Source organism: Myotis myotis, unplaced genomic scaffold, assembly GCF_014108235.1.
Source record: "Myotis myotis isolate mMyoMyo1 unplaced genomic scaffold, mMyoMyo1.p scaffold_m19_p_19, whole genome shotgun sequence".
Classification (NCBI taxonomy): Eukaryota; Metazoa; Chordata; class Mammalia; order Chiroptera; family Vespertilionidae; genus Myotis; species Myotis myotis.
In genome coordinates this window covers 22,552,289-22,577,556 of record NW_023416323.1, presented here as the reverse complement: position 1 = coordinate 22,577,556, position 25,268 = coordinate 22,552,289, and the positions used below count along the sequence as shown (strand labels likewise).

General features: G+C 42.6%; 1 protein-coding gene and 1 long non-coding RNA gene across 2 annotated transcripts in view; both read left to right on the top strand.

Annotated features, from left to right (window-relative positions):
* LOC118674134 overlaps positions 1-18,998 on the top strand; it is a 49,395-nt gene extending 30,397 nt beyond the window's left edge. Inside the window, exon 5 of the long non-coding RNA XR_004973577.1 lies at positions 18,868-18,998. This is a non-coding gene — a long non-coding RNA (uncharacterized LOC118674134). The remainder of the gene's footprint in view (positions 1-18,867) is intronic.
* The window catches only part of WWOX (WW domain containing oxidoreductase), a 930,714-nt gene that overhangs the window by 518,499 nt on the left and 386,947 nt on the right, over positions 1-25,268 (top strand). The window lies entirely within an intron of this gene.

Below are 25,268 nucleotides of genomic sequence, written 5' to 3'. Positions count from 1 at the left end.
TAGCTGGAATCCATGGGAGCAACTCCGTGGGACATGGTATGGACCACAAAGGAGAGTGTCCTTTATCAAACCACAGGCCTTTCTTTAAATGCTGGCTAACCATTGCCAAAGGCCTTCTTGGTCTGCAGCCTGAGTTTCTCCTCCCGATCAACCTTCACCCTTCTTGTGAGCAATTATTTCTCAGTCAGCCTTTCTTTACCTGGCTTCAGCAGCTTCATGTTGATTCTCTTATTTTCACTTTCAAAAGAGACATATCCTGCCTCTTTCCAGGACCAGGGGATGGGAAATGTCTTGGTGTTCTCAGCTGTAAAATGGGGCCCATAACACTTTTTGTTGTGACGATGACAGGAAGTACGTTTGCTCTGAAAAGTACAAAAGCATGAGTGGTTAAGTGGTTTTATCACATGAAAATAATGATCATTGCCAAAGTTGTTCAGGCATTGAGGGCAGAGGTGTTTTGTATAAATCTATTTATCCTCAGGCCTGGTGCTTGAACCAGACTATGCTAATAGTTAATGTTTTTAAAATTTAATTTAAACCAATTAAATAGACATTGCTAAGTTGAGAAACCCTATGACTATAGGGATACAGGAGATATATAGTCTACTGTGGGAGATAGCATGATCATTGCAATAAATATGGAACCTGAAAATATCTTTGAAATAATAAAATATAATTTTACCTGATACCATACTATTAATTAATTTATTGACAATAAGTTCCTTGTGCATCCCAGTACCTTTTGGACAGTGCTTGACTCTTGGTATGTGATCAATAATTGTGTATTTTGTGCATGAACTGATATAATAGTGGGTTTGGAGGTGCTGTTATGAGGGATATGATTTGCTCTCATATTGGGCAAGGAAGATTTTCTGGGAGATGGGATAGTTGGGTTTTGATGAGTGGATAGGAGTTGGAGATGAAGTGGGAGGGAAGAGGAGTATTCCAGACAGAAGCCCCGAGGGACAAGACTTCATTGTACTTTGGAATAGCCAATGCATAATTCCTTTGGGTTGGGCTCTGGTGGATCTAGCAGAGGATTATGATGGACAGTAGATGGAGACATATTTGGAAGGATCCATATAGCTCTCCTTTCTCCTCACCATGGCTTCATACTTGTATTTTCCTCTCTGTCCTTCCCACATCTGTGACCATGGGGGGAAGCTGTGTGGTGGTTTGAAACCTACACACAACATAGTGGACTGAACACCAAGTGCTTATTGTAAATGGATCCACTTTTACTGCAGTTACTTTAATGGCACCTTAAATGATAAATGTTAATAGAGAAGCATTTTTGCTTGGGAAAGCACAGTGGTATTAGCCTGCCAGACTGCCAATGCTATTTGCTTTATAGAAGGGGATTTGAAATAAGGGGTTTTGGTGGTTGTATTTTTGCCTTAACAGTTATTTGTAGAGAAAGTATGGGCCATTGCATGTTTATAGTATCTCTTCTTTATAGATGCCCAAGTTATTATTTTTTATTGGTTTGGGTACTTATTTTGCACATTTGTAAACAATTATGTAGTTCTGCAGCTGTTGTACCACAGAGACCATATGCATTTCCATGTTAAGAGAAAATTTTATAAGGTATTCTAACTGGATGCTATCATAAAAGAATTATTGTGGTGCCAAGAAAATGAGAGAGACAGGCTCAGGAGTTATCATTGGGTTTTTACAGTGTTGGGAGTTAAATGAATGTAATACTTTTTTTTTTTAGCCATTTCTGAATTGGAGTCAAATTTTGTAACTAGATATGAAGGTTCTCCTGTGTTCCATTCATGAATGGAAAGCATAATGTTTAACCACTTATCGCAATATTAATTAATCAATTAATTAATATACATATTGATACATTCTGTGCTTCTCTCCGTACTCTGGATGAATTAAATATATGGCTTAGGAAACTCCCAGTTGCTCCAAGAATTTTTTTTTAAACAGAAGTAGTTATTTAGGTGACAAAGACTGAATGATTCCTTAATATATGCCAGGGATTGTTGTATTGGTTAATATAGGGGGGGAATGGATAAAGGAATTCATACAGCAGAGAAGAGAGAGAGATAAAGAGAGAGAGGGAGGTGGGTTGGGTGGCACCAGCTCATGACATGACCCTGGGAAAACAGCATCCAGGGCTCTTTGGAAATAACTTGAACTAACACTTCATTCTTTTTGTTGCTGTTATTAATCTGTAAGGTTCCAGGCACTGTAGCAAGCAGTAGTGTTGAAGGGGTGAATAGACGAGCACAATTCCCATCCAGCACATCCAAGGGGTTGTGGGTGATCACTTTCCTCTCAAAGCCCATTTTCTAGTCTGTGCCATGGTCACAGCAGCAGTCGGTGCACGTCCTGTGTTAAGCAGGGTGCCTGGCACCCAGCCATCCACTCAATGGGAGTGATTGTGGTGGGAGGTTATTCTGGGGGGACTTCTGCTGGTAATCTCATTCACCATCCCTGCTCATTCAATCCTGTGAGACCACAGTTTGCTAAATCTTCTGTCAGGTGGGGCTGGATTAGGGAAAAGAACACAAATCAAAAGATATCAAGCATTCCTTTAAAGAGTACATGGTCTCATTGGGGAGGATAGTCACATGTGCACTGAAAAAGTCTACAGATGTTCTCACAGCCACTCAAGGAAGGGTGCCAAGATGAAATGCTGATAAATGGGAGACACGTGTGTTGTTAATTAAGAAAAGGGAGGAGAATTTTAAATAAGATTTTTAAAAAGGGGGGGGACAAGGCCCCTGGACACATTGAAGGCGCATTTTGAAATAAGCATCTTTATTCAAATAGGTCTGTTTGTCCTATTGTATGCTGGCTCATAATCTTTTCATATGTGCCTGCCCACTCTGAAATGTATTAGTAACATCGATAATGGGCAAATGGGAAATATCACTTAGCTTTAAGCAGCAGCAAGTGAAAATGAATTTGCGGGCAGGGTTTTATCTGTTTCTCTAAGTATAACATGCATCAATCAAAAACAAAACACATAGACAAAAAAAAAAGAGATAGAAAATCCTATCATTTATTTGCAGTATTTTTCTTCAAAATATTATTTGTTTCACTTTGCTGTTTTAGTCATTTTAAGCACGTTTTCACCAAAGTGTTCTACTTTAAGCTAGTCTCAATTCAATTTAAAGTGAAAGGTTTTTTGAGTTTAGATAATTTACATATAAAAGCGTTACTGTACATTTTATAAAATGACTGTGTTCAGAAAACAACGATTTCAATTTAATCGTATTGTTATTCTGCAAGTTGAAATGCCTCCCTCTTGCTTCTCGGTCTCACTAACAATATTCCTTCTTGTCCTAATTTAAAATTGTTAGTGTTTGAAAATTGATGTGTTTCTTTTAGACCCCACCAGTAAGACTATAGGCCCACTGTGATTTGTCTGATAGACTTGAAGATTATGTGCATGTATGAGACAGAGAGAATCTTAATAATCTGAGCATGACAGGTATATAGCTCTTTGTAAATTATTTTCTTTCTTCTCTCAAGAAATTTTGTTTGCCTGTAGCCATATCCATTTAAACAATAACACCAAAACGAAAAGAAACTTATAACTTTATGTTTTAAAAATTGCAATTTTTTTTCCCTTTCTCTTTCCTTTTCTAAAATGACACTATTGTTCTGGAAAAGTCCTTAGGAACCAGCCAATCTGCCTCGGGATCCTATAGTATAATGTGCCTTTGAGAAATAGAGCCAGATGTTTAGGGTTTCAGACCACCGTATTTGTCCTAGGAACCCTGCCCGTGTCTTAAATTCTTGACCCTTGAATTGAATGTGAGGCTCTGACCATATAAAAGAAAACACCCGAGTTTTATGATCCCGAGAGCTTGGGTTACGCTATAAATTTCCTCAGGTCCCCGCTTCTTTGTCTCTTCCACGGTTTAGGGCTGTTCACCAAGTCGATTATACAAGTGGAGTCCAAGTGGCTGCCTCCAAATGCACATGAGACAATTTCTTAGGGAATAAGAATAAACAGCTGTTTAAACAGGAGCCACAAAACTGCATCAAAATTAATTTGGTCCTAACCAAAAGAGAAGTATATCCCTCTCCTCCTCACCCCCAGCCTATTCTCGGAATGAAACCCAGAGCTGGTCCCCAGCAGCTGAAAGGCCACCAGGACCGCTGGTCAGTGTGCCAGGAGGGCCCTCTTTAGGCTTGGGATTTGCAGTTGCCAGCTCCTGCCCCTTACTAGTCTATGCAATCGAGGTGGTATATCAGTGATCACTTGTAGATAGCCTCACATCTCCGAAAACCCTGGTTCCTGATTTGAGTAGCACTTGCTTTGTGTCTCACCGTTGGCAAGGGCCATAAGTAATGTATATTCCATTATGCTTTCTACAGTAGCCTTAACTTTACATGCACTATGTCTATTCGGGGAGGTAGGGGGAGTATTTTTCCATAATGAAAAGAATGAATTCTTTCTAACCCTCCACCTCCTTCTCATTCAGGTTTTAAATACTAGTACAGTATAATACTATTTACATTTACTTGTTAATTCCTATATTTAAAAAAAAAAATCTGTGTAGTGATAATAATTATTCTTTTTATATGGAAACTAGAGGCCCAATGCATGAAATTCGTGCAAGAGTAGTCCTGCCCCCGGCTGCCGGCACCGGCTTCCCTCTGGCATCCGTGACCCAGGCTTCCCTCCGGCCACCGGCAGGCACCCGAGCTTCCCTTGCAGCCCCAGCTTTGTCCAGAAGGTCATCTGGAAGGATGTCCGGTCTAATTAGCATATTACACTTTTATTATTATAGATGTTTAAGGTCATATGCTATTTAGCCATGGGACTGACAACATGTTGCCCAAGGCAGGAAAAGACAGCATTTTCTTTTCTTTAGGCGTCTTAAGTGTGACATTCAGGGCAGTCTGAGCCACTCATGTTAGAACTGTACTCCATAAAGAAAGAGCATGTGCTTTGGAATCAGTTCCCTTGCCAGCAGTGCTTCTCAACTCACAACACATCAGAATCACCTGGGATGTTTTTGAAACACCCCAGCGCCACAAAGCAGAGCCTCTTGCTTCTGGGTCCTTTCCCATGTTTGCCCGCAGCCTTTGCTAAAAAGTTTCCCCCCATGTGGACTGAAGCAGGAGAGGGAGGGTGACTGCCTGATGCCGGTTGCTCCAGGCTCTGGTCACAGGGAACATATGCCACAAAATGCATCTGCTGCCTTGGTCTCATCTGCACGTTTCTCTCCTTCCAGCTTCATCATATTCGTTCATGCTTCTCCCCCTTCTTTTATCCCCATTCAGGTCCCCTAGAGAGTCTGAGAGGCGCTCTGTAAGGACCTCAGCCTCTCTGCTGCTCTGCCCATTGGCGCTCCCTGTGGGATCACTCCTGATTTGGGTGCCACATGCTTTCCTATCTTGGCTGAGATCAGCAAATGGAACTTGTTCTTTGTTCCTTTTATCAGTCAGACTAAGCTGGTTCATGTAACGTAACCCCAAAATTTCAGTGACTTAACATTTAATCCTTAATATACTAATATAGATATGATAACTGGAATATACCAAGGATTTAATATATTAAGAGAAAGACAAACTCTGTATTATATGCCTTATGTGTAGAAACATAAAAATTAAAATAGTCCAACCATTGTGGCTCAGTGGTTGAGCTTCGACATATGAACCAGGAGGTCACGGTTTGATTCCCAGTCAGGGCACATGCCAGGTTGTGGGCTTGGTCCCCAGTGGCAGCCGATCAATGATTTGCTCTCATCATTGATGTTTCTCTCCCTTACTCTCTCTGAACATCAATAAAAAACATTAAAAATTTTTAAATGAAAAAAAGAAAAAGCATATAGATACAGAGAACAGATTGAGACTGGTAGTTACTGGAGGGTGGGGGTAGGACAGGGGGAAGTGGGATTTATTTATAGGGTTGGTTACAGCCTATTGTGGGTCATTGCAGGGACATAGACTTTAGCCATCCAGGAGCTTCACTGTCCATCCCCCTAGGACCTCTCATATCATCACTACCCTCTTGTCCAGGCCCAGCAGAGGAGAAAGAAGAAAAAGCACAAAGCCATGTGGGGTGTTCTGTGGGCCGGGCCTGGAAGCAGCGTATCCACCCCATTCCATGGGCAAGAATTGAGGTTGTTCAAGAAGAGGGAAGCAGTTGAGTAAAGACCTAACCCGTCTTTGCCACACTGCCTATTCTGGATCTTACCTCTTTGATTATAATCTGTAATTAAATCTTTAGGGAGTGCCTGTCACAGATTGGGTTCTCTTCTTGGGGCTGTGGTTACCAGCCATGAACAAAATCCCAGTTGATAAAGTACTTGGATTCTGTTAGCTCTGTGTTAACTTTCAGCTTAGATTTTCTATTGTGTTTCATGAAAATGAGAGCTTGCATTGATGTAACCTTTAGCAACAACTCATAAGAATAATCACAATTTTATTATTCATTTATGCCCCTCCTTTTTCCAGAAGTTAAGCAGATAGTTTTAGCACATGGTACCCACTGTGAGCATCATCATTACAATAAACTATTAGAGTTATTGGCATGACCTTACATTATTCATTAGGGTGGGTCAAAGCCACTGGGTTTGGGGAATTTGTAGAAGCAGACCCACTCCTCTGAATTCCCCTAGTGAAATAACAAAAATCCCTGGGTATGGGAAAGCGTTTCCATGCATTTTCATCCTGGCTTACATCAAAATCATTTCATCGCCCTTGGGATTGAAAACCACACTCTGTAAGCTCTGAATAAATGTTACACAACCATTTCCTGCACCCTCAAGGAGACGTTTTCTGGGGAGCAGTGAAAATGATTTGATGAGGTTTTATGTGTGTGTAGAGTTTTCCAGGCATATCTCATCCTTGTGTCTTTCCCTTGAGAGTTCCTCAAGGGTAATGGTGTGTTTTATTTGTTTCCCCTTTTCATCTTGGGAGGCTGAGCACCTAGTAGAGAGTGCTGGCACATAGTAGGTTTGTTTTACAGGTGTTTGTTGCATTAATGTGCTATATTGGTTTTCTAGGGCTGTTGTAGTGAAGTACTACAAACTGGGTGACTTAAAGCAACAGAAATGTATTCTCTCACTCCCTCCTTCCCTCCGTCCTTCCTTTATTCCTCCCAACATGTTCTTATAATCCATGTACTGGGCTGTGCTGGGCGATCAACTCCATAACTAAGATACTGCTTAAGACTCACTCACAGGAGTCCAGGAGAAATCAATCTTTTAGGGGAAAACATGGATAGCCTTCTCATTGCCTTATTATACGGGATATGGTGAGTCTGTCCCACTAGGGAAACACCAGGAATTCATGAGTCCTGGGGACTCAGTAGCCATAGGAAATATAGAAAGTGGACAGTGATTTAAAAGTTCTGATCCCTCTGTTTATTCCCCTGGAATATATTATCATCATTAGCAAAGTCACCCAACTCGTAGTTTCAAATCAACTGCAGAACAGTTGATGCTGGTGTCACTGTAGAAATTGTTTGAGAAAATGTAGAAATTATTTGGTGTCATTGGTAGGATGGCAGTTGCTTCTTGTTGTTGTCGTGTTGTTTTTTAAATGAATTTAGCTTGACTGGGCTGTGTATGCCCCAGGAGTACTTACTGTCTCTTTTCAGGTAAGCCCATACCTTGGTTAATATTTTATTGCCTATATTTATTAGAGTTAGTGCCTGTTTTTTGACATGTCAGCATGACGTGTCTGAGGTTAGAGCTGAGTTTAGAACTTTGGAGCAAAGAGAAGAGACACATTGACATTAAGATGCCAATTGCTCTATTTTTTTAGGTTTAGCTCAATGATTTCCGAACCCTTTTATAAAATGCATGACTTCAAAGATGCATGCTAACACTGTCTCCTCGGGAAATCTATCTGGCACAGATGCCTTTGAATACCCAGTGCTTCAACGCCGACTTGTTACAAAGAAAAGGAATATAAACCTCTCTTCTTTCTTTTTTTTTTCCTCTCTGTTAATTCCCCCCCCTCCCCCCATTTCATTCTCATCTGTTCCTTTATCACCTTTTTTTCTTTTTCATTGCGTTGGACTTTTTTAGTTGTGAAGGTCAATACTTTGAATTGAGAACAAATAGCATAAAGCACCCCAACGTGGCAGCCAGGTAATAATGTGTGTGGTCAAGCACCATTGTGACCATTATTGGGTGGGAAGACTGTAAGAAGAGGCAGATAAAACCAGGATGCAGGGGCTGGGGGTAGTTTCCCTCTGTTGTTGGTGGTTTTATAACATTTGCCTGCAAATTCTTTGACATTCTTCCAATACAAGGTAGAGTCTAATTCCACTCTCCCATCCCTGAATCTGGGTCACCCTTACTGACTCTCTGCTAATGAATTAGAATGTGGTCCAAGGAACATTGCAGAACCTGTGAGATTAGGTGATAAAGGGATATAGCTTCCGTAGGGGTCTGTCTCACTCATGGATGCTTACCCTGGGAACCAGGCTGCCATGCTGTGGGGAAGCTCAGTCTAGCTCAGGCGTTGAGGCTACACAGAGAGGCTCACATGGGGAGGAATTGCGGCTGCATCAACCACCAGGCATGAAGGTGAAGAACTGAGCCTTCGGTTAATTCCACCTTCTAAATGTTCTGAGGCAGGAACAGACTGCCCCCTTGGTGCCTTCTTCAAAAGCCTGCCTCTCAGAATTCATGGACAGAATAAGTGGTTGTTCCACACCTGTAAGGTTTTGGGTGATCTGATATAGATATGATAACTGGAATATGCTCAAGTCAATATTCTTAGCTAATTTTTTTAATCAGAAAGTAAATCTTTACACTTAATTAACCACCTGGACATGGTGTGGGCATATCTGACTTTAAGGACATTTGACTCAAATTCTTTAGTTAATTTAAATATAATAGAAATAAGTCAGTGGAAACTAGTTGAGATATTCCTAACCTGGCCTATTTTACCATTGATTTTATAATGTCAAACAGTATTTCCAAAGCTTTAGCTTTATACTACCTTTACAGTTTTTGTCTTATTTGCTCTTCTGTTATATTATTTGGTTTAAATTTATCTTTTTATATACTGGGATTATTATGTATAGCTATTTATAAGGAAAGTTTTATATTATTACAAATGTAAATGGAAGACCAAAATCATTTGTCATAAATGCAAGATATCCATAAAAATAAATATAATAAAAACAGTGGTATTAAATTTTAGTAAGATACTTATGATTGCTGCTGACTCTGAAATTGGAGTGTTAGGTGTTAAAAACAAAAAAGGATCAAAACAAGACTCTTGTTTTTTACAAGGATTGTAAGAGAATTAAAGAAGAAAAAATATCCCCCTCCGTGTATGTTTCAGGAGTATAGTCTCCGAAGTCTTGAACTTGCCTTTAATATTTGCATACCTATTTTGCCCATAAATCTTTTCCCATAATATTCCTAATCAGATTTCATGAATATTTGTTGTGTTAGTGAACCTATTTGTCTTTTGCATTCTTAATCTTGAGGGCTATTGGCTGACATTTCTAGTCAACAGAGCTAATTCTGTATTTATTTGGGAAACATGTGAGTCCTTTGATCTACTTGAACTTGAAGGCAGAGATGGTTTATATGTAACTAAGGCCCTGATGATTAATTTTAGTGTCAACTTGACTGAACTATGGGGTGTGCAGATATTTGCTCAAACGTTATTCTGGGTGTGTCTAATGTGGGTGGGCCTCATCTAATCAGTTATAGGCTTGAATAGAGGAAAAGGCTGGCAGAGTCATCATTGGACTGTCCTGGGTCTTTAGCTGCCCAGAAGATATCAGGACTTCTCAGCTTCCATAATCACATGAGCCCCAAACTTCTAATTAGTAAATATGTTTATGTACTGTTGATTCTGATTCTTTGGAAAACCTTGACTGATACAGAGGCAGTATCCTATTTTGAGATGCTTTGACTCCAGGAGTCATTTAGATGTTTACTATAAACATCCCAATTTTACACTCAGCCATCCAGGTGTTCAGAGCACACAGTCACCAGTCACCTTTTAGTATCTTCAGGCATAGACCTGCCCTGTCCTTGTTAGAGAGCAGACAGATACCCTGCTCTTGGCATCTTCATCTTCTCGTGGAATCACCATGCCTTGCTTGGCCACCACAGTAACAGGCCTGTGGACAGGTCCTACTTCACAATGGCACCAATGGTCTCTGACTTCACAGAACGTTGCAGATTGAATCCTAAGATTCCCCCACCTGCTTTGTTTTAGGTGTTGTGTCATATTGAGGCCTTGGGAATCCCAGAATGCTCCACACCCTGTCTGGACAGAATCCATGCAAGTGCCCCTCCCACCACTTGGCGGGGGATCTGAATACATTCTTGTTTACCCATAAGTTCTGTACCCACTTGGCCTCTTCCTCTTACCTCTCAATAGGTCCAACTTCTCAATTTACCTGTCAGATAACTGGTAAACCAACCTCAAGAGAGTCCGGTCTTTGTTGATTCTGTTAACTCTGAGTCTTAGGTTAAGTCATCCAGAAGCAGAGCTGAGATAGGGATTTGGCTGCATGCTTTATTGAAGGAGTGTTTTCAGGAGAAACCTATAATGGTGAGGAGACCAGGTAAGGAAGCGTAAAGACGTGAAGAGAAAATGTGATTTCAAGTGATGTCTAGTTTTGGCCTGATGCTTGGGGTGGGGGAGGCTCTGCAGTATAAATTGGACCTCAGAGCTGTCCTACACTGAGCAGAGGGCCAGGCTATTGTACCCTCCCCCCTACCCCCCAATCAAGCAGTGCTGGGCCATCTCCTGGTGAGGGCTGTATCTTCCCAGGTGTCTTGGGCAAGGGGAACAAGAACATCAGCCAAGGAAAATTGTCCAGAGAAGGTTGCAAAAGCTGGGAGATGGAATAGAAGATATGCCCAGGGCACCAACAGCTTCTGCAGTTTTCCTCATAGTCACCAGTCATCATTGGTGCCTCAGATTTTCACACACAAACGGACGTGTATGTAAAGTAATGATTATCCATAGCCCATAATTTTTTTCTTGCAAAAATATATTTTTATTAATTTCAGAGAGGAAGGGAGAAGGAGAGAGAGCTAGAAACATCAATGATGAGAAAGAATCATTGATGGGTTGCCTCCAATACACACCATGCTAGAGAGATCAAGCCCACAATCCCAGGCATGTGACCTGACCGGGAATTGAACCACAACCTCCTGGTTCGTAGGTCAGTGCTCAACCATCGAGCCATGTTGACCGTGCCACAATGTTTTTCGTTAATCTAATGTACATTTTATTATTGCCTTAGTCACAGGGGCCCACAAAACAAGTTCCAGAGTAGATACTAGATTTGCAGAGTGATGAGTAGGGACCTCAAAGTAATTAAATTTATTGGGTTATATTAAAAGAGAATAAAATGGTATAAAAATCCAGGTCTTGTAGGTAAGGCACTTGTAGGTGCCTTGCTGAATCTGGTAGTTCTCCCTGCCCAACTTCTGTTATGCAGAGCTATGCCCACTGCATTTGCAGGAGAAATAAATGCTGCAAGTCTCAGGAGTGTGGCCGGGTTCTTTGTCTTCAGGTCACTCCCTTCTCTCACCTGCCCCTCCCTAAGGCCAGGAGTTCCCAGTCAGTCATTTTCCTTTATCAGTATTTATTGTTTTTAATCCGGTTTCCCCCTCCCAGGCAAAAGGTGCTGATGTGATTCTGTGAGCTCTCACATAGCAGGGACCTCACTGTCAGAGCCTGGCTGCCTTGTGTGGCCTGAAGCAAAGCAAGGTGGGCTCCTAAGTGGCAGCTGCCAACTGCCAGCAAGTGAGAGGCTCTGATTATGTCTTTGTGAAAACCCATTCTAGTTGGTAAAAGTGACATGTTTAAGCCCTTGTGTGTGTCTGACTCATAAGAGTTCAGGAGGTTGTCACAGAGAGGAGACGGCAGTCATTTTAAGGTTTCGGGAGCTGTTGGAGTTGAATAGATAATTTCCCCTCTTCCGAATGTTACATATTAAATGTGCCCTGGTCACTGGGTGAAACAGTCATTGCTGTGATTGCTTGTTCATTGTTATAATAATTTATGTGCAGCGTGGAATCTGCAGATTCTCCCAGTGTGTGACTCTGGGATTTACAAGTGAAAATCAGCTCCAGTTGACCAGTTTCATTACATGTCATGGAATAAAAGGAATTTTTAAACAGTCAAGCATCCACTGCTTTAGGACTATTGGCATATTAAAGTATGATTTTGTCTTTTTCTCACTTTTAATAGACAAGTTCATGTTTGCTCAAAATCAGCTACTTTCAGTCCTTCACATTTTTTTATTTTACTTTGTGGTTTTTTGACACTTTCTCACTGTTATGATCTCATTTGCTTCTCCAGCTGACCTGGGCAGTGGGTGCGCCAAGTGAAACCAGTCTGTTTGAGGTGTGCAGACAGCAGCCACAGGGGCTCAGATCAGGGCTGTCTGGCCCTGGAGCCTGCTCCCCTAACCACGCAGTCACCTGCCCTCATCCCAAAGATCAAGAGACAGGGAGTGGTCAGAAAAGTTCCCTAAACATTGTCCCACTCTTTTTAAAAAAAAAAAAAATATATATATATATATATATATATATATATATATATATTTTATTGATTTTTTACAGAGAGGAAGGGAGAGGGATAGAGAGTTAGAACCATCTATGAGAGAAAAACATTGAACAGCTGCCCCCTGCACACCCCCCACTGGGGATGTGCCTGCAGCCAAGGTGCATGCCCTCGACCAGAATTGAACCTGGGACCCTTCGGTCTGCAGGCCGACGCTCTATCCACTGAGCCAAACCGGTCAGGGCAACGTTGTCCCACTCTTAATGTCTTTGCACCCATTAGACTGTGCTATTTCTTTGCCCTCATCGCTGGGAACCCCTAAATGCCATGTCTTGTGTTGCCAAGTTAGTCCTGGCCCTAGGAAGACATAGGGTGATGTGACCAAATTCAATAACCAGAAGCCACGGCTTCCTGAATGAGGGCACTTTTTCTGGTATCGGAGTACAGCGGTAAGCATTCTGCAAGTTTGTACAGCTGGAGGCTGGCCAGCGGTCACCTCTGTGCCCTGGTGACCCTCAGTCTCACTGTGACTTCCAAAGCCGAGGCTATGACTTTCCTTCTGGATACTTAAGTACTTGGCTCCAAAGGTGTTTGCTAAATGAATGTGTGATCCTAAAGACCATTCTTGGTGGTGGTTCAAAGAAGGATGTTTGCTTAGCTTGGTCAGAGCAAGCTGGTAAGACCGATGTTGGGGCCTGGCCAGTTTGGCTCAGTGGACAGAGTGTCAGCCCATGGACCAAAGGGTCCCAGGTTCAACTCCCGTCAGGGGCACAAGCCTCGGTTGCAGGTTTGATCTCCGGCCCTGGTCGGGCTTGTGTGGGAGGCAACCAGTTGATGTGCCTCTCTCATATCAAATCTCTCTCTGTCTCTTCCCCTTCCTTCCACATTCTCTAAAAATCAATGGAAAAATATCCTCAAGTGAGAAGTAACAACAAAAAAAGACTGATGCTGGTACCCAGACCTTCTCCTCCACACTTACTGTGAAGAGGATCAGGGCCATGTTTAGGAAACAAACACTGAGGCGCCTACTGTGTGCCATATACTTTGAGAAAGCAAACTACCCACCCTCATAAGTTCTAGTGTCTGGGAAAGCTCCCTGGAAGTGAGTTGGATGGCAGTAGGCATGGTGAGCAAAGGACTGGGCTGGGCTGGCTGTGGAGAGACCCCTCATTACGGAAGACACAGGGAATGCGTTTTTAAACAGCTGGGGTCAGAACAGCAGAATTGCGCATTTCCTGTTGCACACACACCTCAGTAAATTGAGATTCTCCAAATTGTACCCTCAAGGGAGACGCTGCTTCCAGAGCTGAGCACTGAGTTGTGCCTCCCCTGTCACTACCTTCCACTACCTCATTGACCACCTGGGTCCCTTTGCCCCCTGCTGCGTCTCACTGACCCCAAGCACAGCTGCCCCCTGCATCAGCCCCTATGCCACATAGTGGGACTGAGTTAGAGAACCGTTTCATCTTCTGAGAACTCCATTTTTTAGAAAGATGCCTCAAGGCCACAGGCTACATTGGAAGGACTCAGGAAGGGCTGGGGTCCTCAGGGTGTTTAAAATGATGATGTGACATACTAGTAGTTCGCTATGCCAACATGTTTCTGCGTGAAATTGCCCATCCAGGGGGCTCCTGGAAGTTCAGTCATGCAGCTCCATCTGGCTTAGAGCAAATGTGATATGATTTGTGCAGATAGCACTGCTAACAGTGGCTGGCAGTCGCCTTCTGCTCGGACCTCTGTACCCAGGTGGCTGCACAGCGGAGGGCGAACAGCTTCAGGAAACCGGGTTCCTGTGCTTTCTGATGATCAGAGGCCGCTGTTGGGGAGGTGAGGAGCAGGGACTCAGAGTTCAGGTGCAGAGGTGGCTTCCACAGAGTGTGGTAACTGAGAAGGTACATCTCCGCAAGGGCTTGGGGGCACCATTTAATTCCTCTTAGTGCTGAAAGGGGACTTGGTGGAATTGATTTGGCAAAAAGGTTAATGGGTTGTTATGGCTGCCAGTTGGCCGATTGAATCACTAGCAATTGGGGCAGGGGAAGCATTTAATTTGATGCACTGAATGCAGGCCCACCAGAGCCAGTATCTTGCTTAGGAAACAAACACTGAGGAACCTACTGTGTTGCTTGTAGCAATTGCTTGTAGCAGTTTCTCAGTGAGTGTATGTGTGTGTAGCTCCAATATGCTCCTGTTTTTAGGCTTTTTACCCTCCCCTGTTATACAAGGTCTGGTTGTGACCATCCTCTGCTCGCTCACCTGCCCCAACCCCTGGCCCCTAGAGAAAATACAAGACAGTAGTTTATTTTTCTTCTGTGTCATGTTATTGGAGAACCGTGCAAATGCAGGCCATTGTCTTTTACAGAACAGAGCTCTCCTAAGTAGGATGCACCAATGATGATCCAGTAGGGCAGAGGTCAGCAAACTGCAGCCTACCACTTATTTCATCAATAAAGTTTTATTGGAACACAGCCACCCCACTCATTTAGAAGTTGCCTAGGGCTGCATCCACACTACAGTGGCCGAGATGAATAGTTGCAACAAACACCAGCCAGCCCTCCAAACAGGGAACTTTTACTATGGCCTTTAACAGAAAGCATTTGCTGGCTCATTAGGGTTGCCATATTTAGCAAATAAAAATACAGGATGTCCATTTAATTTGAATTTCAGGTAAACAATGAATAATATTTTAGCAAAAATGTGTCCCTAATTTAACTAGGAAACCTGTATTTTTTTCTTTTTTAATCTGGCTTCCCTAAGTCCCCTGCACTAGAACATAGAAAGGAAACATTTCGGCTTCTGTTTACTTTTGTCTTTTATCTCAACCCATTCCCATTCCCATTTCTTTGAATGTTTTCTGATATTATGCTGAATGGTATATAATCATTTGTAGATAAACTAGAGGCCTGATGCACGAAATTTGTGCAAGGGGCTCAGCCCTCGCAGCCCTGGCTTCGTCTGGAAGGTCATCCAGAAGGACACCTGGAAGGTTGTTCGGGTGTCTGATCTAATTAGCATATTATGCTTTTATTATTATAGATAAGTGATGTGCTCAGAGTTGCATTTTACTGATGGTAGAGTAGGACCAAAGCAGTGTGGGGCCTCAGGGAGAGCAGGGGCTGCTCCACCTCCTGTGGCCAGTGAGGGTTCCAGTATGGCCTCTGGTGACACGTGGCAGGAGGAAAGAATACAAATCCAGCTCTGGGCACTGAGACCACGGCTGCAAATGGATGGATCATTGTTCCTAGACAGGGTGATTGTGAAACTCATTGGCTATTTGCATCTGGAGTACAGGCCAGAGCCTAGCAGGTCCTCTTTCCTCTTATTCAAATGAAGACAGTTCTCTAGGGAAGGGAAAGTGCAGAGGGTCCCCGAGCTCCGGGTGGATACCCCTCAGAGTGGGCCTTCGCCCCCTGCCAGTGCTCCCTCCGACTGCCCTGGTGACTCACACCAGGTTAAGCTGTTTGTGTCTGGAGACTTAGAGCTCTCTGCCCTGTGGTTTCAGTTCCCATGGGGTTCCGTGACACAGTTTTGTTTTCACTTTGCATTTATCATTTGAGTTTCCATCCTTCATCTCTTTTGTATCTGATGTTCTTGTGAAACTCTGTGGGGATTCATTTTAAATTGTCCAGTGAGCAGCCACCACTGTGGCTCTCGTGGTTCACAGTGACTCCTCGGCATGGCGTCCGTTTGGGCAGTGGCCATGTACTGGGCATCTCAAAGAGAGGAAAAAGGGCCCTGGCTTCTGGGAGAACAGAAAGGGTCTCCCAAGAACACCCCCCCACCCCCGAAATACAGAGTCCTCATCACACCCCTGAATTCATGAGCAGGACGTGAACTGCACCAGCCCCGGAAGGAAACGCCCACCTTTCTCCTTGGAGGATACATCTAAGCATCTTTCTCTTGAATCTAAAAGGCCTCCTTGCTAAACAGCACAGCCAGTCAGTCCCTGATTCTTATCTGCTCCAGGGCTAGGCGAAGGCTGTCACAGGAGGGCCCCCCTTCCTGCTCAGGAGCCCACAGGGTGTCTTGTCACTGTGGATTGGAGCTGTCGGTCATGAGCTGAGAAGGGGGACACTGGCCCCATTTGTCTCTCAGAGGCCAGAGGTCCCATCTCCTGCCATCGTAAAAAGGAAACCGTGTTTTCCACCATTTATTCATTTATTCACCAACAGAATTTCCTGGGGACCTACTCCACATCATGCCCTGAGCTACACTCAAGGGATACCAAGATGGTGAAGTCTCTAGCTACCCTCAAGAAGCTTCAAAATTTAAAGAGATTTTTTTAAGGCAGTGTGATGAGTGTCGAGGTACAAGAGAGCATTGTGTGCTGTCAGAGCCACTGTAAGGAGCATTCACACAGAGAAGGTGGTACTGGAGCTGGACTTTGAGGCCTGAGTAGGAGTTTGTTAAAAGGAGAAGAGGGTGGGGAAGGCTGCAATAAGCAGAAGGAGCAGGACTGGTAAAGCTCACAGGCTCAAGACGGAAGGTGTGCTCTTGGTTTGCAATTATGTGTTTTAATAGCCGTGTGTGCCTTGTATGCTGAGAAGATAAGAAAGGACAAGACTAGGAAGTGGTTGTGGGCTCTCCTGCATTTCTATTACCTAAAAGCAACGAGGAAAATATGAATTACAACAGAGATAAAAAGTAAAACTGACTCCTTGGCCTGAAAACTCACACTTGACTAAAGTCATCCATTAAGCAAAAAAAGAACAAAACTCACATTTTTCTCAAAGCTATCACAGCTTCTAGTTTCCTACCACATCAAATCTTAATTTCTCTACCTGATACAGCCTGCCCTGACCCGACTCCATCCCGTTATCTGGCTTCCCCAACTCCTGTTCCCCAGCACATACCATTTACTTGGAGTTGGCCAGTGATGCTTGCCACTTGCATTTTATTGATGAATAAATTGGAGTCCTGAGAGGTTAAAGAACTTACCTCAGGAGAAGGAGCCAGTGCAGAGTGGAGTTTGGACTTGAACCTGTTCCTCTGTCAAAGCCAGAGTCCTTTGAGCCAGGCTCTTTCCTGGAAGACCTCGGCCCAGTGGCACCTGGTCAGTTCCTGTTGGTGGACTGATTGATTGCAGTCAAATCTCTTAGCAAGCTTTTGGCTGAGCGGGGCATCTGCCCCCACTCCCTCCACCTCCACTTTCAAAGTCCGAGTTTCCAAGGCTTCCTGCCACGGGTACTTGGCTCGGAGAAAAATGAGCGTATTTTTCATTCTTGTTGCCAGTCTCCCAGTGGATCATGGCCATTATTCCCTCCCTTCCCGCTCAGGATTGAGCTGGTGCTAAAACACACCACGAGGAGGGGCCTCCTTTTAATGGTTAGTGTTTGGGGGTCACTCCATAGAGAGGGGTTGGTAGGAATATCCTCACTTTGCCTCTTTTTCTTGAATCTGCTTGGAATGTAATATTTTAAAGACCTTCTTGGCTGGAGGATTTTTTATTATAAACATAAAATGTTCATTGAAACATTAAACATTTTACAGCTGTTTTTCAGCACATAAATTTTCATAGACACCCACCCCCCCACTGCCACCCCCTCCTCATATATTTCTCCTTTTCCTTCTTCTTCTTTTTTTTTTTTTCCACCTCAACTATTCCCAAGACAAAAGTTAAGGGTGAGTCGGGGGCTAGGTCACAGCTAAAATACAATGGGCAACGTGGGTCCTCCAATTTGGAAAAGCACATTGTATTTAATACCATGAGGACTGTGCCTGTGTCAGAACCCTGCCAAGGAAAGCAAGCACACCCCTCCTTTCAGCCTTGACTTGAGCCACTGTGAGGCCGAACCCTAAGTCAGACCTGAGGAGGCTACTGGGCAGGTCCATAATGTGTCTCCTCTCCCAACCAGAGCTAGAGAAGGGCTGGCTCTGAGAAAGCCCAAGGACTGGCGAAGGCCAGTTAGGGGAACACAAGCTGCCTGTGATTTGTCGAAGGGTATCCTTCTGTTTGGATGATTGTGCGTGGTTTGGCTACTCATGACAGCAGAGTCCTTCAAGAAAGCTGGACTAGTTTGCTCCAAAATAGGGCAGGATGAGGCTGGTGCTGAGAGGCCAGGGGAAGAGTATATGGATTGGTAGTGATCAATCATCTGCTAGGCCTTGACCCTAATGGGCACTCTGGGTGCCTGGGAATGCACTGCCAGTTTCCTATGAACCATGGATAGCATGGGCGCTTTGGCCCTGCCAAACTCCATAACAGGAATACCAGATGTCACCACCTTTGCCATGGCCTCCTGGTGGGTGGGGTGAACTTCCTTCATCCTGGGGTTCTGGCATTGGTCATGCGATTTTCTTTTGCCCATGAGATACTAGCCAATGTGATATGAGCAGAGTCTTGAAATGTGCTTGCCTGATTGGGTTTGTCCCCTTTCACTTCTCATGTAGCCAACACCTCTACGCTTGAATTGCAGAATAAGATCTAGGAAGCTAACCTGAACCTGACCTACAACTTGGAGCTAAGTGCTGCTAAGCCCAGTCAACATCAGCCAAACCCCAACCAACCCGTAGATCAGTGAGTAAGAAAAATAAAGATTTGTTTCTCTGAATCATTGAACTTTTGAGGTTGCTAGTTATGCAGCAGTATTGTGGCAATAACTGACTAATACAACTGCCCCCCGCCCACATACTTTATATTCCACTTATAATAAAAATCCACATTCTCTCCACATGCCCTACAGATCCGAATTGCACCTGCCTCTCAGACTTTACCTCTTTTACTGTAGTTCTCTTCTTCCATAGTGTAAACCCATGAGCTCCTACAGTACACAGGGGAGGTCCTGTGGATGCCACTGGGTAGATGTAGATGACTCAACATGCTGGAGCCCTAACTCCGTCCTAACTCTATCTCCAGTTCCTCCATGACTGAGGCTAAATGGTAGCCATTCTCTAGTCCTCAGTTTCCCCACCTGTCCTTGATCTCTTGGGTCCCTCTGAGACTGAACATCCCATGGTTCTCAAAGATTCTGAAGCTGAAATGAAACTCCTTCAGGGCAGCCCTAGTCCACAGTGGCCCAGGAAGTTCCAAGTCTAACTTGGCCAGGGCAGAGTGTTGAACTTGGCCGGGGCATGTGGCCTCTGCAGACCCTAATGGATGACAGAAGAGTTCCATGCCTATCATACAGTTAATTTTCCCACAGATGTGGCTATTCTTCTCCTGAACCTGATTTGTTCATTCTCGCCTCTGACATTTATCCAGTGTACCTGTGTCCTTGGTTACGTGTTGAACTCCCCAGGTACAAAGGTCACCAGACCTTGGACAGAGTGGCCACTCAATACCTGTCTGATGAATGAGGAACGAAGGAATCTCATTTATACTCTACAAATCACAAATATATATAAAATAGCCCCAAAGACTCTATGTAAATAATTATCGTTGCCCACGGGTAGAAATGTTTAACTGTTTCTGGGCAGTTAGTTGCTCAATCATTTTTTAAAAAATATATTTCTTTATTGATTTCAGAGGGGAAGGGAGAAGGAGAGAGAGACAGAAATATCAATGATGAGAGAGAATCATTGATTGGCTGCCTCCTGCACACCCCCCACGGGGGATCAGGCCCACAACCCAGGCATGTGCCCTTGGCCAGAATCGGTCCGCAGGCTGACGCTCTATCCACTGAGCCAAGCCGGCCAGGGCTGCTCAATCATTTTTATCACCAGTGTTTACTGGGCATGCTTTCATGTCAAGCCCTGGGGATACAAAGTTAAATAAAATAGGAGAAACTTAACCCAGCCATGCTGGCTGTAAAATTCACCTTTTGGCTCCCTCCCACGTTTCCTCGGGGTCTTGCTCCATCTCCACAACAAGCCTACATTACCATCAGAGACTCTGGATCTTATTATAGTACAGCCTCAGTCAACATGCCCTAACTGGTGAGCAGACGGCAGCTACATGAAATCACTGGGCGCAGATAGGAATCAACAGGGGAGATTAGGTAAGGTGCTTATTTGAGGTGCTGTCAGGGCTCATGGCAAAAGGGTTCCCTGGGGTTCGAAGTGTATCCTCTGCAGTTATTTTTCATGCACACTCGGATTACACCACTCGGTGATATTACATCTGCATGCACCTTGCCCTCTGACACGTCAAACATGGTGCTGCCAAAATGCTTCTAAACCCGTATATTTTAAGTAGGAAGGAGCATCTTTGAGGGGAGGTAAGTTGATGTGAAAAGCATCCTGACACACAGTCTCCTGTTTCTCCTTGCAATCAAATAATGCCTTTTTCTAATCCCTGGAGCCACAGTGAAATTCAAACCTGGACGAAACCAGGGACTATCTGTAGCAGTGGGATCAGAGAAATTGGTCAAGTGTATTCTAAAATTATCAATTGCTGCTCACCCAGCATGGTGTGTTCCTGGCCTTGTGGGATGAGTGGACCACAACTGTGGTGAGGTCTGGCCCTTCATGACCCAGGACTGCTTGAATGGAGAAGCAAATACAAAACAGCAGTGCTTTTATGGGTTAGCCGCTGTCTATGTGCCAGGGATCAGATGTAGATTATCTTTCAATCCTTGTAACCACCTGCAACACCAGTAGTGGCCCCATTTGACAGATGGGGAAACAGAGCCCCAGAGAAGTTAAAGCCCCACCCTACAGAGAAAAAAATTGATTTTTAAGAGAGTTAAAATTAAAGAATATTGGAATGTTTGAAAATTCTACACAGACTATTACATTAAAATTACTATTTTAATTTTAAAAAAACTGAAAACACTCAGGTTTTGGATTCTAGTGGTAGAATATTTAATGTTTTGTGGTTTTCCTTAACATTAGGAGTAGCAGTATATACCATAGTTAAGAATGTATTTACGTATTTATTTCAGTAAGAAAAACATTAAGGTGGGGGATACATGGTCAGATAATAACAGAGCATGAATAAGGCTGGAGGAAGTATTTGCTGGTTTAGTTGAGAAATAGCTAAGAAGAAAAAAATTACAGAGCTTAAAATAGGTACAATATATTATATATCTGTGAAAATGGGCCAAATAGATTGCCTCCATTAAAGTCATATTGGATGTTCAAATCTCGGGTTACCTGGAATGCAACTGTACTTCCTATATTTAACCAGGCTTTTTATAAACCATTTCTCTTAACACCTCAAGCTGACAGCCACATCCTGGGTGGTTATTTAATACCAAGTTTGACTTTCTTCATTTTGAGAGTCCTCAAAATAGATAGAAGACCAGAAAGTGGCTTTTTAAAACTCTAATGCTGTTTACAAGTCTAAGGCTTTTTCACAGAGTGACTGTGAGCAGCCCTTTTTCTTTTCCTTTAATTGTAAATAGACAACCATAGGCCAAATATAAGAGAAATAAGACGGCATATAGAAAAAATTTTAGAAGTCCTTTCCACATCTTAAAAGCCAGGAAGCGAGGAGAAAACAAAAAGAAAAGAGAAGAAATACCAATTCCTCTATGACCATTTAAATCTTTGTGTAGTTCAGCTGCTGCCTGATCCACACAGAAGAGAAGCCATGGCCCAGGCCTTCTGGCCTACCAGGTGATCTTCATTTAATCCCTCTGCTGAGCTTCAGTTCATCTGAAAGACTGCAGTGCCAAGCACAAAATTCCCTCCCTGTTCTGTCACTCCTAAGAACTGTGAGAGGTAGGTGTCACCAGGACTCCTAGCTGTGTGACCTGAAAACAGAATTCCCATTAGGATAAGGAGGCGCCAATTGGCTTAAAAAACATGAAGAAAGAACAGTGCTGTTTCAAACCACTGACACCACATTGTCTTCCAAAGTAGATTTGGAATAACGCAAAAGGGACTAGTACAATACATGTAAAGGACGATTAGACATATTTATTTATGTTTTGAATAACCTGTTAGAAACTAATTAGAATAAAATATGAGATGGATATACCAGGAACATTATTAAATTATGTCTACCAGCATTAAATTTAACTGAGTTTCCTGGGAGTCTGAAACTAAGAATTGTCATTAACCAATAAAAAGAAGTATAGATGTATACTAACAAACCTTTAACCTGCAACATAATTCTAAGAATTTATCAGGTAGACCCTTCTTTATTTATTTTTTTAAAAGATTAAAGTAATCATACATTATTTTAGAGTTTTCTAAAGATCCGAACATTCTTCTGTCAGTCATGCAAGTCTTATATGCCTGAGTAAAAATAGAGTGTAATATTAAACTATAAATTAAGGAAGCCACTTATACAAAGAGTGAAAAAGTATGTAGGCCCAGTTTATTACCTATATTATAACATTCTTAAAGGAAGGAAGGAAGGAAGGAAGGCACATGTGCGCATGTTTAGGATAAGACTAGAGGCAAAGTGGTCACCCAAATGAAAACGAATCACCTGATTGGTACTCATTACTGCCCCTTCTATGTGAAGATGGGCTGTTGCATTCCACTGAAGAAAATCAGCATTTTTCTTTAAAAAAAAAAAAAAAGGAGGATGGGGAGGAGAAGAGAAGGCATCGAATCCACTTAAATTCAACACATTCTGACTTTGATTAATCTAACAAAGACCAAGTCTTGCCAGTTAGTTATCTCAATTCATAGAAGAAAACCCTTCCATCTCTTGTACAATATCTGCTATTGAGGTATTCACATAGACACAGAACTGAAAATATACATTTAAGTACTTGAGTGATGTGAAATCTAGTAAATGTTATTTAGTCATTTTCATATAGGTGTTGCAGAATATCAGATTAAAACAGGATTATTTTTTCTAATATGATTTAGCTAACAAGCTCAGCAGATTTTTAATCCCACTCCTAAATCACGGTGCAAATCTATAAGATGGACACTTTGTATTCATTTCCATGATAATAACCATCTTAAGTTAACATGTATAGAGCACTTTCTATAAAGTGCTAAGGACTTTATATGCAATTGTTATGTTTAATCTTCACAAAAACTTTATGAAATAAATAAGTGTCATCTAATAAATTCAGTCACATCACTATTTAAGTGGCCTGGTAAGCCAGCCTAGCTCACTGGTCAGGAATTCCAAGGGTCTAGTTTCCTTATCCAAATCTGTCGTGGCCCTAAGTTGGCTTGGTGCTACCTAGGGCAGCCGCACACTCCAAGGCAAATATCAGTGGGCATAATTCTGGGTTCTTTGGTGTTCTGGTTCTTCCAGGATGGCAATGACTCCATGAATCTTCTAGGATTCCCATTTCACCAGCCAGATGCAGAGAGAATGAGAGGGAATATATTGGAGTCAAGGGGACATCCATCTATACTTTTCAAGATTCTTCACAACTGTCTTTGTCACAGCAAATATTATTGTAGGATTTTAAAACTGAAAGAAAGCACACAGTGAAGGGACTTATCCAAGGTCAAATGCTTCATAAGTGGCAGAAATAGAGGAAATTTGTCCAATGCAATCCAACTTATCTATATCAAGAAGAGAGATATGCCAAGGAGAATGATCATTAAATTATCACTAATGTGAACCCTTGTGATTACTCCCAGAATTTTTTTTAGATTATCCCATAGGGCACTATTAAGCATTATTAGATTGTGTTTATTTATGGATTTGGCTGGGCATTTTCTTCTCCTTGGTGGCAGCTTTTTCTCCAGAGGACTTGGCCCCTGGAGGAACCATCTCCTTTACCTTCATTTACTGGAAATGAAGCTCTGAGAGCATCACTTCCCCATACTCAGGCTTCCTTCCTCTGTAAAGTAAACTGAGGAGAGTTCAATGAATGTTCAGGGAAGAGGACGTCAGTCAGTCTAAGATCCATGCGCCAATTACTAAGTGCCCATTGCCCTATTTACTGAATGGATGAATGAGTGAATGATGAGGTCATTAAGACTTCCTAGAGGAGAATTTTGGAGAAGCTAGTGCAGAATGTGGAAGCCAAAGTTCTCATTGCACATACCAATTTCTTTCACCTCCCTTCTTAGACTACATGTTCTTAAAGTTTTTCTCTTCAAAAAATGGTATTTATTAAAAATTCATTGGAATTTCTTTTTTTTAAAGCAGCTTTCCTTGCATTCCCTTCATTTTCTCTCCAGCTTTATTGAGGCATAATTGACAAATAAAATTCTATGTACTTAAGGTGTGCAATGTGATGATTTGATATATGTATACATTGTGAATGATTACGACACTCAATTTAATTGATACATTCATCACCTCACATAATTACCTTTTTTGTATGTGAGAGGGAAAGCTTAAGATCTACTGTCTTTGCAGATTTCAAGTATGCAATACAGTATATCTAACTATATCACCAGACTATACATTAAATCTTCGGAACTTCATCATCTCATAACTGAAAGTTTAAACCCTTTGATCAACATGTTCCTTTTCCCCCAACCCCCACCCCTGGCAACCAACATTCTACTCTCTGTTCCTATGAGTTCAACTTTTCTTTCTTTGTTTAAGATTCCATATATAAGTGATATCATTTAGTATTTGTTTTTCTCTGTTTTTTTTTCCACTTATGAATGTTTGAATTATGTCCAAAAACATGGAAATATGGGCATTTTAATTAGTGTACACAGCCAATGAAATGCACCGTTTTGGTTATATGTCCTTGTTGTTGTTGTTGTTGTTGTTTTTGAAATAAGAGAAAGAGATCTTGACCCTCATCACCAGGGCCTTTGAGTTTGACAACGCAGATGAAGAGACCTCCGAGGCCTTTTCTTGCAGAGCTGAACAAACATGACTGGGGGCTGTACTGGAGCAGCCAGTGGGTAATTACTCGCTGGTGGTCTGTGTTGGGTCCTGCAGTGCCCCTTCTCTGCTTGGGTAATACTGCTGTGCCAAGGTAAGAGTACTGCTCACCGCCTATACGATCACAGAATATATAAGC